A 14,610-nucleotide genomic window follows, 5' to 3' on the forward strand; every position below is an offset into this window, starting at 1 on the left:
CAGGCATCCTATACACAAGGTGATCCCAACAATAGCAGTATAACAAACATCTGAAGACTTTTTTATTCTCCTAGGTCTTTGCTCCTGGGGGCACTTACTCCAAGAACTTGTTTCTGCAGGCTCTGCCTTCCTCTGTGAGTGTGTCTATTATATAAGTATTTATAATTACTACTAAACTAGCTGCATACCTGGTGTTGATTAATAGTTTTAATGTATTTGTGGAGGAGGGGGGAATGTTTTAAAGGGACACATCTCTCAAAATTGGTCCAAAAATAAGCCTCTGTGAAACCAAAAGGCCAATATTCATTTCTGGTTTTTTTAACATTCCAGTGGAAAATTGTTAAATAGCACTTACTTAAAAGCTTTGGCAACTTCAGCCTTGCAATTCTGAGAATCTGGAACTGAAATTAACTATAAACCAAAGTCAAACAGGACTTCATTGCAAAAACGGTGAAAAATAAATGTAAGAATTTTCTTCAGTCTAATAAAACGAAGGAGTTCGGACCACAGGAAAAGAAAGTTGCTTTAAAATATGGTCAGATTAATGCTTTTCTCTTTTAGATGTTACAGACCTAGTAATGTCAGTTTGCACTGATGGGGAGAGATGGCCAGATGTGAATATTTTTGGACTTCTGATGAATTTGTGTTGTATTGCTGAGCAGCGAATTAAAGCTTCCATTGTCTGAGGTTGACATCAGATGGAGTAGGAAGAAGGAAAAGCAATCTCCATATGCTCTTATACTTATAAAAGAGTAAGAAATGAAAGTACAAGATAAAGAAATGGAAGTCCAATATTTATAGATAGCTATAAACTATCTATTACACCTGGAGGTTGCAAATAGGCATAAGGAGAATGTGACCACCATATCCTTCCCCTGTTGCTAAATGGGAGAGAGGTCCCTGTATGCAACTGGGTGAGAACCACTGTGCTAGATGTTCATCGGAGTCTCCGGTTCCTTTTTCTGCTGCGGAATGGTCTGATGCCCAGCTGTTTGTAAACTTCAATTCTGTTTCCACCATATTATCCAGAATTGATGTGCACAATTTTCCCTTAACATTGTTAGAGTCAGAGCTGACCTAATGTTTTGAGCAAACGTATTAATAAGGGTGTGTGTTTGTTTTTCCTGTAACATTTCAAAAACAATTTGAAGGCTTGTATTTTGGAGCTGATGTTTTCAGTCATTCATAGAGCTTTACAAACGTAAATATATATATTTCATTTATAGCCTTGAAAGGGATTGGGAAGTATAAGGCTGTTATGGAGACAATCCTTTATTGAGTGCAGCTAATGTACATAGGACTTCCTGTCCTAAGGAGTTTGTAGGCTATTTTGGACAGAGAGGTGTGGCTATGCATATGTGATGCAAGGGATTTGCTTCTCTTCAGACATCTAAAAGTTTCAAGGACGTAGAGGAAAAAAGTCTCCATTTCTATATTGTTCCTGTACACAATGATAGGAGGAAAACCATACCGGAAAGTACTGTATACTGAATGGAAATGTTTATTAGAGAGGAGCCTTTAACTAGGTTTCGAGAGCCTTCCTTGACGAATGTAAATCTGAATTTTTTACACTCACAGTAGCAATAAATACTGACAGCTGCTAGGACTCTTTGCCGATTCTAGGTATATGCTATATATAAACAGGTATAGGACTATTTACTGGTTCTTTTTAAACAATTTTGAGCAGTCCCCAAGAGTTTGCAGATTTAAATTATAAAAAAAAAATACAGCCTTGTGCCATAAGGTACCGGTTTAGTAATTAACTGGTTCTTTAATAGGGCTTCAATTGCTTTGCTTCATGCTAAGGAAAAAAAAATTACATTCCAAGACAGCGCTACATTCGACATCTGGGAACCTCCTAACAGCTGGCTAGCTAATGAATATGCATCTGCTTAAGAGGCTGTAGTCCATTAATAAACCACTAGATGTAAAGCAGAAACAATCTTTGTCAGCTTCAAATGAGATTGGGTGCAATGTGCTGTGAAGTGTCACTGTCACATTGAATTGAATTGGCGAGGCTAACAATCAACTCTTCGGTACCAGTGTCTTTGTGCCTGAGAACAGGACTTCGGCTTCCATTCATGAGAAGGCGGGGAGATGGTGGCGGAAGTCACAAAGCATTGGTGGTGGTTTCTATTGCACGTTGTTTTCCTTATTTCTCCTGGTGCCAGTTGTATGCTGGGCACTGGTGACCTTTTAGTTTAAACGCCACGCTCTGCTTTGAGTGTGTTCTACAAAGATGGGAGTTGTTTTTCAGCACAAATGAGTTAGGAGACCTAGGAATCCAGCATATGAATAAATGACTGGGCAGGAATTACAGGAACTGCGATAAAACATACCTATTTGACAGAGAACTGCAGGTCTCGAAGTGGAATGATCGCACTCTGGGAGCTGTTCTGACACAACAGTGTGTTCATAGGCTGAAATCAACACAGTAGGTTTCAGAGACTAAGCCGCTTTTCCCATGAAAAGAAGGCTGCAGGAATTGGGAGGTGTCAGTGGCTGTATTCCTAAAATCCCTGACCTCAAGAGCTGCATCCGGCATAGGTAGCGACATGTGTTGTACCAATCCATGGCAGGAGAAGGTGAATGGTGGACGTCCTCCTATGATGTCGTTCCCCCACCTTTGCATCCTAACATGCTTTGGTGGGATTCTAAGCAGGATTGGCATTGTCAAGCACCCAGGGCGCTGTCTTGTATAGATCCTCTCAGAGTGAGCCAGTGCCCGTTTCTTGTGCATGACTAAGTGGGTCTATAAGCCATGCAAGAAGCACTGGTAATTGCTCTGGATTTTGGATGCAAAGCAATAAGCAGGTGCAGTTCTGTACTGGGGAAGATTGCGATACAGTCTAGTTCCCATTAGTGATAAAGAGTTAATGCTGATCAGCACTTTCCTTCAAGTGCTAACTAATCTTCATGCACCTCGTGAGATAGGTGTGTATTTTTCATATTTTGCTGGTGAGGGAAACTGAGGCAGTGTGTGGCTTGCCTGAGTCTGCACTGGGGCTGGCATTAGAACACAGACATCTCTGGCCCCCAGGTCGCTCCATTTCTGGCTCACAAAGCCGTTCGTAGTGAAACTTGGCTGCTTACCAAGTCCACGAGTGAGTGTTGCAGGTCATCCCCAATGCATGCTGATAAACCTTTCCCATCCCACAGCAGCCTGTGTTCATTATACACCTCACGCTTCTTTGGCAATGGGGACTGCTACCCAGTCTACATAAGCACTGAAAGACTCCACCAGTCTGCCCAGAGGTGAGAGGAACCCTGTTATTACTGACAGATTATTTAAACCATGGTTACTGCTAGAATTTCAATTCCAATTTTTCCCCACCACTTATTTATCCTACAGTCTGAAAACCAGAACTGGATGACTGTCTTTCCTTAGGTCGCTTTCCAATGGCAGGGTACAAGGAGCCGTGCCAGCCAGAGACAGACCCACCGTTCCATCACTAGAAGCTGGTGAGTGGTGGGATGCAGACTGAAAGCAAAAAAAGACATTTTGCTATTTGCTCATCAGCAACTGAAGACGATTGGCTTACAGCCAGGGCCAGAGGTCATGTGAGTCAAAAGATGTTAGAGTGTAAATTCCATTGGCAGCAAATACTTGTGATTTTAGTGAAAATTGGTGCAATGCAATGTGCGCAGGTGAAGAACACACTGATTTTATCTTAGCCCTGGAGCTCAGGGAATGTAATTGTGTTTTGTGGGAAAGCCTCGTCCAAACTTCCCTGGAAAAGGTGAATAGATGTGCAAATGTACACTGTGCAAAGGGAGTGAATCCTGCTGGTCAGACTGAGAACCCCCAGGAGCCTGAAACCCCCTCTCTAGCTACAGAATAGTGGAAGAGTAAGCTACTGTCCATTGCCTTACTGGACTGTGTCTTAATGTTGACCTAGAGGGCCACTTCTGAAGGGGAAGGTGGTTTATTCACCACATCCATTGAGCCTGTCTCTCTTCGGCTGAGACTGTCAGCAAAGATGCCAAATGGAGAACTTCGCGCTGAAAAGAGACTTTGCTACTGAGGATTGGACAGAGAGCACCAAACAACCATCAAGATGGCGACAACTTCGGTCACGACTGACCTGGGCTTGGGTGTCTCAAGCTTTAATGAAAGGCTGTAGGCAACATTTTCAAAAGCACATAAGTGACTCTGAAGCCCAAGTCCAATTTTCAAAAGTGACTTAGGCACTAAAGGAGTTAAAATCCTGTTGACTTTAATGACACAGGATCCTAGGTGCTTAGATCTTGACAAAATCCTGTTCTCAAAAGTGCTGCTTAAGTCCCCTTTGTTCCTTTGGAATGTTTTTACTTTAATTTTAAAGCCTCAGATCAACAGAACTAAGATGCACCATGCAAGTAAGATGCCCTGCGTTCGCTATTGATAAAGGATATAAAAGAAGAGCTGTAAAGCAGTCGGGGGGTCCCTTGAAAGCTTTTACTTTTCAAGGTTTCAGATGCAGCAGAATCACTAACCTGTGGAGCTTTCGGCAGTTGAATCTAAATTCGTATGAAAAGTACTAGGTGTATCTATAATGAACCAAATGTACCTTGAAACTTATTCCTCAGTTGAATATGAATCACCATCTGAGTTCAGCACCTTGCTGACTGTTCAGAAACTGAATCAGCCTATGGACATTGCTGGTGTCGTTTTTGGCATCTATCAGTTTCTTGCCTTTTTTCATAATTGGTTTATTAATGATAGAATCTTAATGATCTGTTTAAAATAAATAAACCATTTACACCATTTCAAAGATTTTGTGATGCACAGCTGATATTAAAATAGCACCCGCCTTATGTGCTTTTTCAGCAAGTGACCTAATTAGTTAATAAAGTAATTGAATATTAAAAAGGATGTTGCAAGTGATTAAAATTTAAGAGCCTTCAGAACATTATTAAAGCTATAAATCATACATCACTGTTTTAATTTGCATAGCTACAGAATTACTAATGGTCCCACATGCATACGCTTCTTGGCAATTAGTCTTTTTACAAAATGTTGGTGATGCCAGGGGGTTACCAAAATCTTTCACTAATTTTTGGTTTGCGTGCACAACTCATGGTGGGACAACGTAAGGGATTAAACTCCACGAGGCCAGGAACCTGGGCTGTATCCAGTCTCTCCTTTGTTCGGCAGGCTCAGCCTCTGCTCTGAACCCCTTCCAGAGAGGAGGACCTTGCCCTCAGGGCCGGTGCAACCATTTAGGTGACCTAGGCAGTCACCTAGGGCACTAGGATTTGGGGGGCGCCATTTTCTTCGGCAGCTACCGCGGCGGCCGGATCTTCGGCTGCCCCGGTCTCCGTTGGCATTTAGGCGGAGGGACCTGGGGCAGGGAGCGGGAGGAGGGCTGCCTGCAGCAAGTAAGGGGGGGGGCAGCACGCAGGGGAACTCCCCGCCCCAGCTCACCCCTGCCGCGCCTCCTCCCCCAACACGCCGTGGCCGCTTCATTTCTCTCGCCTACCAGGTTTGCGGCGCCTAAACTGATTGGCGCCGCAAGCCTGGGAGATGGGAGAAGTGAAGCAGCGATGGCGTGCTCAGGGTGCTCATGCTTGTGCACGGAACAGGGGTGAGCTGGGGCGGGGGTGCCTCAGGGCGGAGGGTGGTGGATGGGGAGCTGCAGCGGGGGGAGAGGGGGTGCTGCCGTGTGGGGGGGTCTCAGGGCTGGGGCTCAGGGACAGGGGGGGCACAAGGTGAAAGTTTTGCCTAGGGCACGAAACATCCTTGCACCGGCCTTGCTTGCCCTTTGAAATCACAGCTCGGGATAAGGGGAAAAATTTTAAAGAGGAGATTTCTGCTTCTGCTTTGAATTTCTTAACCCAGCCTGGCTGTGGTTTTCTAATAGCGATGTCTGTGTGTATGAATTTCACTGCCTCACAAATAATATTTTGGGCTGACAATAGTTTACCATCCGAACGCTCTTTATTCTTATTTACGCTGCTGCAGTTCCACTGACTGCAATGGAGCTCCTTCTAATGCACGTTTAGGTGTGGGCCCAATGGATCTAGGGCCGGATCCTCTTCTGGTTATACCTCCATTGACTAGGCCCTACTGCGTTAAACGTAATTTATAATCCAGTACGTTCAGTACTCTTTCACTCCTCCTAGCATTTCAGGAGCCATCCCAGCTAGGAGAGGGTGTCTTGGACTGCATTCTTGTGTATCTTCAACAAAATTCTCTACCAGCTTTCAATGGGAGGGCCACTCCCTTCTGCAGAGGGCAGTGAGGTTGAAGAGGTAGAACTGAGGGTATACCTGTTCTACAGCTGGTGATGCAGGTAGTGGAATAAACCCAGCTTAATCTTCAGATCCCGGGTTGAGGTTGTTTGACTGGCATTTAGAATAAACATCGTTTTACTTGCAAGTCCCGCATTTTTTCTATGGAATCACTTGTCTACACTACCGCGCGGGGTCGATCTAAGATACGCAACTTCAGCTACGCGAATAGTGTAGCTGAAGTCGACGTACTTAGAACTACTTACCACGGTGCCTTCACTGCGGTAAGTCGACAGCTGACGCTCTCCCGTCAACTCCGCTTGCGCTCCTCGTTCTGGTGGAGTACTGGAATCGACGGGAGAGCTCTCAGTGGTCGATTTATCGCATCTATATTAGACACAATAAATCGATCCCTGCTGGATCGATCACTGCCCGCCGATCCGGTGGGTAGTGTAGACAAGCTCTGAGAGACCACAAATATTAGAACTGCATTTTAGAAGCATATTCCAAGTACTGACACATAGAAGAAACTAAAGACGGTATAATCTTTACACACACACACACACACCTGTTTCTAGTGCACCAGGCCCCAGGCTCTGTGCTTCCACAGAGCCATCCGTTGTACCATGGGATGCAGAATCAAGGATAGAACCAGGACACTTGCTTCTAGAACTGACAGCACTACCTTCTCTGCAGAATAGATCTGTCTATCTCTGTACTTCATGTGAGCTATGCATTAACACCAGGGAAAGTCACTAGAACATTGCAACAATCAACCGACCAGGACAACTTCTAAGGCACCGCTGCAGTTTGATAGTCAAAAATCCATTGTTAAAGTACTGAATCCGCGATTTACACAGTAGGTTGTAATGCTGTCTAGTGTGTCCAGAATCTGTTCACTCAGTCAATGTGCCTCCTTCCATCCAAATGTGTGTGTAAAGGTATTAACATGAGTGGAAAAACAGTGAATGTACAGACAATTGTGGGCACACAAAAAAAAGATTGAAGAAAGAATGTGCTTCTAAACACATTCGTTGATCCAAACATCTAGTCCCGGTAGGTTCAATTACGAACTCACCCCAAAGAGATCCCCGGAGGGATAGCTATACATTTCCTAATCTTCCAGGCAAGGAATGTTTAGGTTGTGGTTAAAAGAAATGGGACATTTCAAAGCTAATTAGCAGCTTGACCCTTCTGTACTCCTGATGTTGCAAGTCAGCTCATTGGCCTCCCTTGGAAGTCAGCAGAGCATCGGGAAATCCTAGGTCTGTTTAGCAGGTCAGGAAGGTGCACACGCCTGCTCCCTTTGACACCGTGGGAGGCAGGTGCATGTCAGGTTTGGCGTAGGGAGTGCAGGCTGGGCGCATGGGCAGCATCTGGAGAAAGCTGTGTGCATGGCAGCCTGCTGTAGCTGGTCCATTGGGTGAGGGTGGAGTTGTTGTGTGGCTATAGTCATGCAGTGGCAGGCTCAGGTGCTGGAAGCAGCGAAGGAGAAGCGATTAGTTGATACTCATCTAGTCTTTTTAAAAAATCCCATCAAGGACCTAAGATGACAACAATCCGTACACGTAATGGGAGAGGGTACCAATCAGGAAACTAGTGTGGATGGGTGGACTTTTCAAGGTAACTGAAGATAGGCTGCCTACCGAACTCAGGGTGACCCCATTAGGTTATAATCCAAAGGGGGGCTAGTCACCCTGAAAGAAGTAGAATAGTGTCCCAGTAGCGGACATGTTAGAGATTGTTAGCTTGTTCCTACTTAAATTATTCTGTTTACAGGCAGCTTTATTTGTCCAGCCATCAAAGTGATGTGAATTTTCTGATATCCGAATGCATGGTTCCTCATTATTTGCTCTACCTCCAGCCATCATAACGCCTGGACACACAGAGATGTTGATAAACCTCCATCCCAGTTATGAGATACTACACCCAGTGACCCTGAAGCTGACACGTAAGGTAACCCAATTCCTAATTACTTTCCAGGTTGAAAGGCATTCCCGAACAGCTACTGCTTGTGGCCATGTTCTCCTAGAACATCGCCTCTGAAACCCGTGGGTGGCTGAACAGCAGAAGGCAATTGTACTTTCCCTGGCTGTTTTTGTCGTTGCATGACCATGAGTCACAGCTTTCCATGCTATGACTGTGCAGGAGAGAAACATGCGTGTATCATTCACTGTCATGGAAGGTACCAGCTTGACAGGCCGGGAGGCTGAAGGCCGATCCTCATTTACAGAACAAGTATAGCACAGGGCAGCAGCACTACTGGCTTCCCCACCCTGCCCTTCCAACCAGTGTCCTTTCTGCTGGGCAAGAATCACCTCCAAGAAGGAACGGGTGGTTCAGCCTCAGCTCCATTCAGTCTTGGGATTTCCAGGGCCAATGGCAGTGACATTTTCTTAGCATGGACACCTCGCACTGGGCTCTGGAATCGAGCCCCCACTCAATTTGCACAGGCCACTAGAGAGCTGAGTAACAATTATTGGTCCGTACCAACCTGGATTGAATGTGACCCCGTGACCTGAAGGTGAAAGGCTCTATATCCCCATTACCAAGCTCCTGAGCCATCCCGAATGTGGTCACAGAATTGCAGAGTGATACGCTCCCAAGCAGGTTATACCCCCTGGAGAAAGTGATGCTCTGTCCAACCGAGTTGAAGGGTGGTGTCTGGTATGGGTTGGCCATCAGAGCAGTCTAAATGAACGTCTTCATTAATGATCTCTGGTTTGATCTGGCCCAGGCTGTGACCGGTTCCAACTCCCACTAGCACAAGTGCCGAGCTCGTAGGGCACACGGCGAAGGGCAGCAGCTCTACGCGTGGGGGCTTGATTAACTTAACTGCAGACTGAGAAGAAGTCACCCTGAATGAGGCACAATGCCCAGCCCGGCTCTTTCCAGTTCGAGACGCAGGTATGTAAAGTTTGTCACGGTAACGTGTTTAACTGACCGTAATCCGCGTCTGCTGCCAGCTCACGCTGTCCTCAGCCCAGCTTCCCAGAGCCACGCACGAAATAAACTCAGTGCTGAGAAGAAATGTCAGCGTTGCCACTTGGCCCAGCTGTATTGTGTGCAACTTCCATGGCCTGGGTCTGGGCTTGTAAGTATTTAGCACTAAATGGCTACTGGGACTGGAGAACTCCCCGGCCAGCCTCGCGTAGGGGTTTCTCTTTAACCTACTGCCACCTCGTGGTGGAATGAAAAGGCTGAAAGGAGGATTTCTTATAATTAGTCTATAGCAACATTTCAGGGTTTTCACCTCCGGGAGTGGGTGGGAAGGGAGACGAGCCGACTGGGATTTTGCAGTTGAAGCTAAGTGCACAGGGCGACTTAAGGGTCAGCTGAAGTCAGGCCTTGTACTGGTGTGAAAAGGCAAGAAAGCAAAGCATCCTCAAGCCTTTCCCCTCCTATTACGATCGCCTTGAGCGTAGTAACTCCTCCTTTCAGAGCTTGGCCCGGTCAGAGATTTATTCCTCTTGCAGTGCCCATAACGTCCAGGCTATTCTATCCGACGCCGTCTCCTGTACCACTCCCACCCCCCTCTGAAGGAGCAGCTTGCTCCAGGAACTTGTAAGTGAAGAAAGAGCAGCCTAAGGGTCTGTGTTTCAAAGGGGGCTTTGGTTCAAACCCTGTCTCTGGGCATTTGGCACTTACGGAGGATGTCAGGCTGAACAACTAGCCGAGTTTGTTTGCTATCAACCTGGGCTGGGTTTGAACTGCATCTGAGCCATCCGGTCTCAGTCTGCCTTCCAAGGGAATAACTAGCCATGTGCAGGGGCAGTTGTTCTGCAGCGAGAGCTGTGAGTCAGTTGTGCTGTGAGGTATGGGACTGTAACAGTAGGTGATGTATAATACACGCAGGCCCAGCCCTGCCCCGGGGCTCGAGCTTTATATATGAGAAGCAGCACCGCTGCTGACCTGCATTAAGTGTCCAGAAACAGCTACTGTTTCTAATGACACAATAAAACAAGGGAAGAGTCGTGGCTGTGGCACCGGCTAGAGTGAAACAGAGGCAAGCAAATTAAATGTGATCTCAATCTGTTCAGCTTGTGAGCTGGAGAGCAGAGAGCAGCAGAGATGACTAGCCCAGGGAAGAGATTTAGGGGCCATTTGGGCAGTTATATTAAAACCATCTGTTATAAAATCTGCCAGACATTGTACAAAGCGAAAGGGAAGGCGATAAAGGTCCTGAGGCACAGACAGGGTCAGATGGAGCTGGTTCCTCAAAGCAGCCCTCCCAGGGGTGCCCACAAGCTTCGAAAGACTTATTACTTTATTTTTTTAATGAAAGCTTAGGTTTCCAGTCTTTGTTATGAAGAAAACCTCCTAAACATGACCTGATCTGCTGTTGTCTTACTAAGTCTACAGTCAGAAAAACCAGGCCTTCACTGCCTAGAATGGAGCTATGCCTATTGACACTGACAGAGGTTCCAGCCCAAGTGCTTTAGCCACTGGGTATTAACTCTGAAACCTAATGATGGCACATTAAAATATCAACATTATTAAATATTTTGCTGCCGATTGCTTTTAGCAGAAGCAGCTCCGTGATTAAAAACAGGCTCTGTGTACCACCTCTTTTTCCCAGTTTGACTTATGAACATGGGCTGAAAACCAGGCAGTATGCTTTTCCGGTAACACTGTTAGCAGTGTCACTCACCAGCTAGGGTGCCCCCTTGTGACTAGGCATGGCATGGCATGTCAGGCGCTCCTGCTTTGGCAGCCCCTGCTGACGTCCACTCTGACTCGGCTCTCCGGCTGGGAAATTTATAATCTCACCTCCTCTGGGGTAAATTAGTAGTCCAACAAACAATTGTCTCCACCCTCGAGTTGAGGCTTCAGCCCAACTCCAGACTCATTAGTCCTTACCCCTAATATCAGGGGGGTTTGTGTTCTACCTTCCTCGGTGGGCTGGTTGGGGAACCTCAGCCTTCGCTCTCTTCTGGGCTCCAGCCCAGGCCCCCTTTAATAAGCAGCCAAGGATTGTCTACCTGGCCCACTTCCTACATATCTTAAGCCCTTCCCCCAGCCTCTTCTCCAGGCTCACTGCTGAGCTTCTTAACACTGCCTGGTGCTGCTGCAGGAGAGTTCTCCCTACGCCCCTGGCAGGGCAGTCTCTAATGATGGGGCAGGGCAAGGCAAAGAGAGAAAAACCCAGAACACCAGCTCAAAGTCAGGCCATCTATTTATTTGCACAGGCTTTTTGCTGGTGCTCATCAGCATAGTATTGGATTCTTCACAGCCATCAGTCTTCTGAGCATGCCACTTCAGAGGTTCAGCAGTATTATTGTCCCAGTTTTAGAGAGAAGAAATGGACATGCAGAGATCACAGCCCAGGGTTTCAAGAGTAGCTAAGCCTCAATTTTGGTGCTGCCAACTTGAGCCACTTGGGGCTGGCTGTCAGAGCTGCTGAGCACCCACCCACAACTCTCAATGATTTCACCTGGGAGTAGAGGGTTTTCAGCATTGAAAACCAGGCCCCCAATGTGCATGTAACCTGCCCAAGGTAATGCACAAAATCTGTTGTAAAGCTACAGAGCCCAGATCTACCAGGTCCCCGTCTTGGCAGACAATAATCCTCCTTCCAGCAAGGCACGCTTCCCACATTTATAAAATTAGGTTTTAGCTCTCCATAGACACCTCCATAGTACTTTTCAGGCTTCAGCTGCCCTAAAGCAATGTGATTTTTCTTCTCTGGAGGGAATGGCTCTGAGGGAGTTCCCAAAAGCCCTTAGAGGGGATAAAGAAACGAACACTGGGGTTCTGCTCCTCCGCCATGAGCTGCAAAGAAGGCCTGAAAGGTTTTTATTCTTGTGTCATCACAGAGATCCTGGAAGCAAAACCTGAACAGAGGGGAAGTGACTTATTCAGACTGGTCAAAACTTCACCATCTGCTTAAACAGTGTCTGTGAGGGAGTCAATTGCTCCTTCAAGGGCTGAGAAAACTGTGAGTGCGAAGCACCAAAGCAGTGTTCCCACAAAGCCCAAAGAGGCCTGTTTTTCCAGAAATTCCACAACAAGTAGGTTTTAGTTCTCAAAGTGGTAAAAAACAAACAAACATACATTTCCCCCCCTCTCCTTGTTACAATATCAACTCCTTCCCAAAAACCGGAATGGAGCAACACCACAAACAAGAGGCCACTACTTATAGGGGTCTGGGGACATTGTGCAGCATCTCATTGGGGCAGGAACCTGTAATCCTGTCTCAAAAGCCGTAGTTTTACCATCTGAACTAGCACTGGTCCCATTTGATTAATCTGAAGCAATTAAAGAGTTTGGGCTAGGAGCTGCTTAACTAGCATTAGATGCACATCACCTCTCCATTAACAATAGTACAGGAATTAAGTGAGTTTAATTCAACTGCACTTGGGAGTGATTAAACGAAGGCGAGAGATGCTCACATCAGGTATTTGCAGCAGTATAGCACCTGTCTTTCCAACCCTTTGGGGGTACAACTAATGCAACTTCTTTGAAGCCCCAAATCAGGAAAGTATTTAAGCCCATGCTTCACTTCAAGCATTTGAAGTTAATGCAGACTACCCCTGTGCTTTAAATTAAGCACCTGACTTAAGCGTTGTGCGGATCTGGATGGAGTCTAAGCTAGCCCTGTCTCCACAGGGCAACACTCAGTTGTTGACATCCCACTAAATGATTTATAGTCAAGGAAAAGGTTAGAGGGAGAGGGAAGAAAGAGCCAACTCCTAGCAAAAAAGAGTTTTTGGAGTAATGCGTTAGATTCCCAGTGAAAGTAAATGAGTCATAATTGGTAACCCCAGGCCAGGCCCCTCTTCCTATATACATCTTAGTGCTGTCACTCATTGTCTTATTAGGTTTTCTGTTTTTCTTTTTTTAACAGGACCTGGATTATGACAATAGATTAATGCTTTTAATAATTATACATGTGCCTGGATTAAAGAGCCTAAGAGCACAGCTACCCAAACACACCAAGCTACTCCAGCCACAAAGGATTTACATGGCAAACAGAACTGCCACAAGGTACAGTACTTACATCCTTAAAGGATGCCATGTACTTAAGTACTTTGCTAAATTAGGGCCTAGCTAGGTAAGTGGCACACCATGATCATGCTCAACAATATCATAGAATATCAGGGTTGGAAGGGACCTCAGGAGGTATCTAGTCCAACCCCCTGCTCAAAGCAGGACCAATTCCCAGACAGTTTTGGGGTTTTTTTACCCCAGATCCCTAAATGGCCCCCTCAAGGATTGAGCTCACAACCCTGAGTTTAGCAGGCTAATGCTCAAACCACTGAGCTATCCCTCCCCTATCTCTTGCCTACTGTCTTGAGCCTTATAAGCAAGGTGACTGATGGCAGGGAAAACTGGCACCGATGAGGGATTCTTGCCTAATCTCTTCCACAAGTGTCATAGGATGGGAATCCTCATTTTCAGTGGCTGGCCAAGTGGAACATGGACTTTCCCTTGAAGAGGCTCTTTGGGGGTAGGGCCCATCTTTTTGTTGTCTGCACAGTGCCTAGCACCATAGGGTCCTGGTCCATCACTAGGTACCACCCTAATAATACTACCTCAGCTAGCGAGCAGCTCCCATTCAAGGGTCTCTGACAGCTTTACAAACATTAAGTCTCAGCATCTCTCAGAGGGGTGCAGGCATTATCCCTATTGCACAGACGGGTAACTGGAACAGACAGGTTAAACATCTTGCCCAAGATCATACAGGTCACCTACCCTGCTGGGAAGTGAATCCAGGGGCCTGGGCATAAACAACTTTTTTATTTTTGGGGGGGTATGAGCTAGAATTAAATAATAAAATAGCTGCTGAATATCACTTTAGTGAGTACCCTGTACCACCCCTAAATTGGTCCACGTTTATTCAAATGAGATGAACTAGTTTGGAACAGAGTCTCTTTATTTATTGATGCAATCCCTATTTTTTTTACATCACCCTCCCCCCAACTGCCAGGTGTCTATGTGCGAATGGTCTCTACCACCAGTCTTCTGCTCTAGCCCCTAGGGTAGGAGCCACTTAATACACAAATTAACAGAACATTAAAAAAAAAAAGCGCCTTGGAACAACCAGTGTTACACAGATATTTATTGCTTTGCAGTTTCAGCACTTTCATACAAATATTTGTATCTGGACAGCAAATTCCTTGTTAGATTCGTAGCAACAATTCCTTCCTAGAAACTAAACGTTTAGGAAGACAGAGAAAGATAATTATGAGCAAGTTATACACTTGTTTATAACCATTTTACCAGAGTATGGTATTCTGGTTGTGAAATAAAAATGTGCAGTCACTCCAGGTGTAGCCTTGTAGACACGAGTAATTTCAAGACTGAAGTGTTACAGCCGATAGCCTTGTGTCGTGGCACACTAGAGATGTTCAGCTAAAAAGGTCAAGTGCCTTCTAGTGGCTGAAGAGGACAGGT

Source organism: Mauremys reevesii, linkage group 8, assembly GCF_016161935.1.
Source record: "Mauremys reevesii isolate NIE-2019 linkage group 8, ASM1616193v1, whole genome shotgun sequence".
In the NCBI taxonomy this organism is placed as follows: domain Eukaryota; kingdom Metazoa; phylum Chordata; order Testudines; family Geoemydidae; genus Mauremys; species Mauremys reevesii.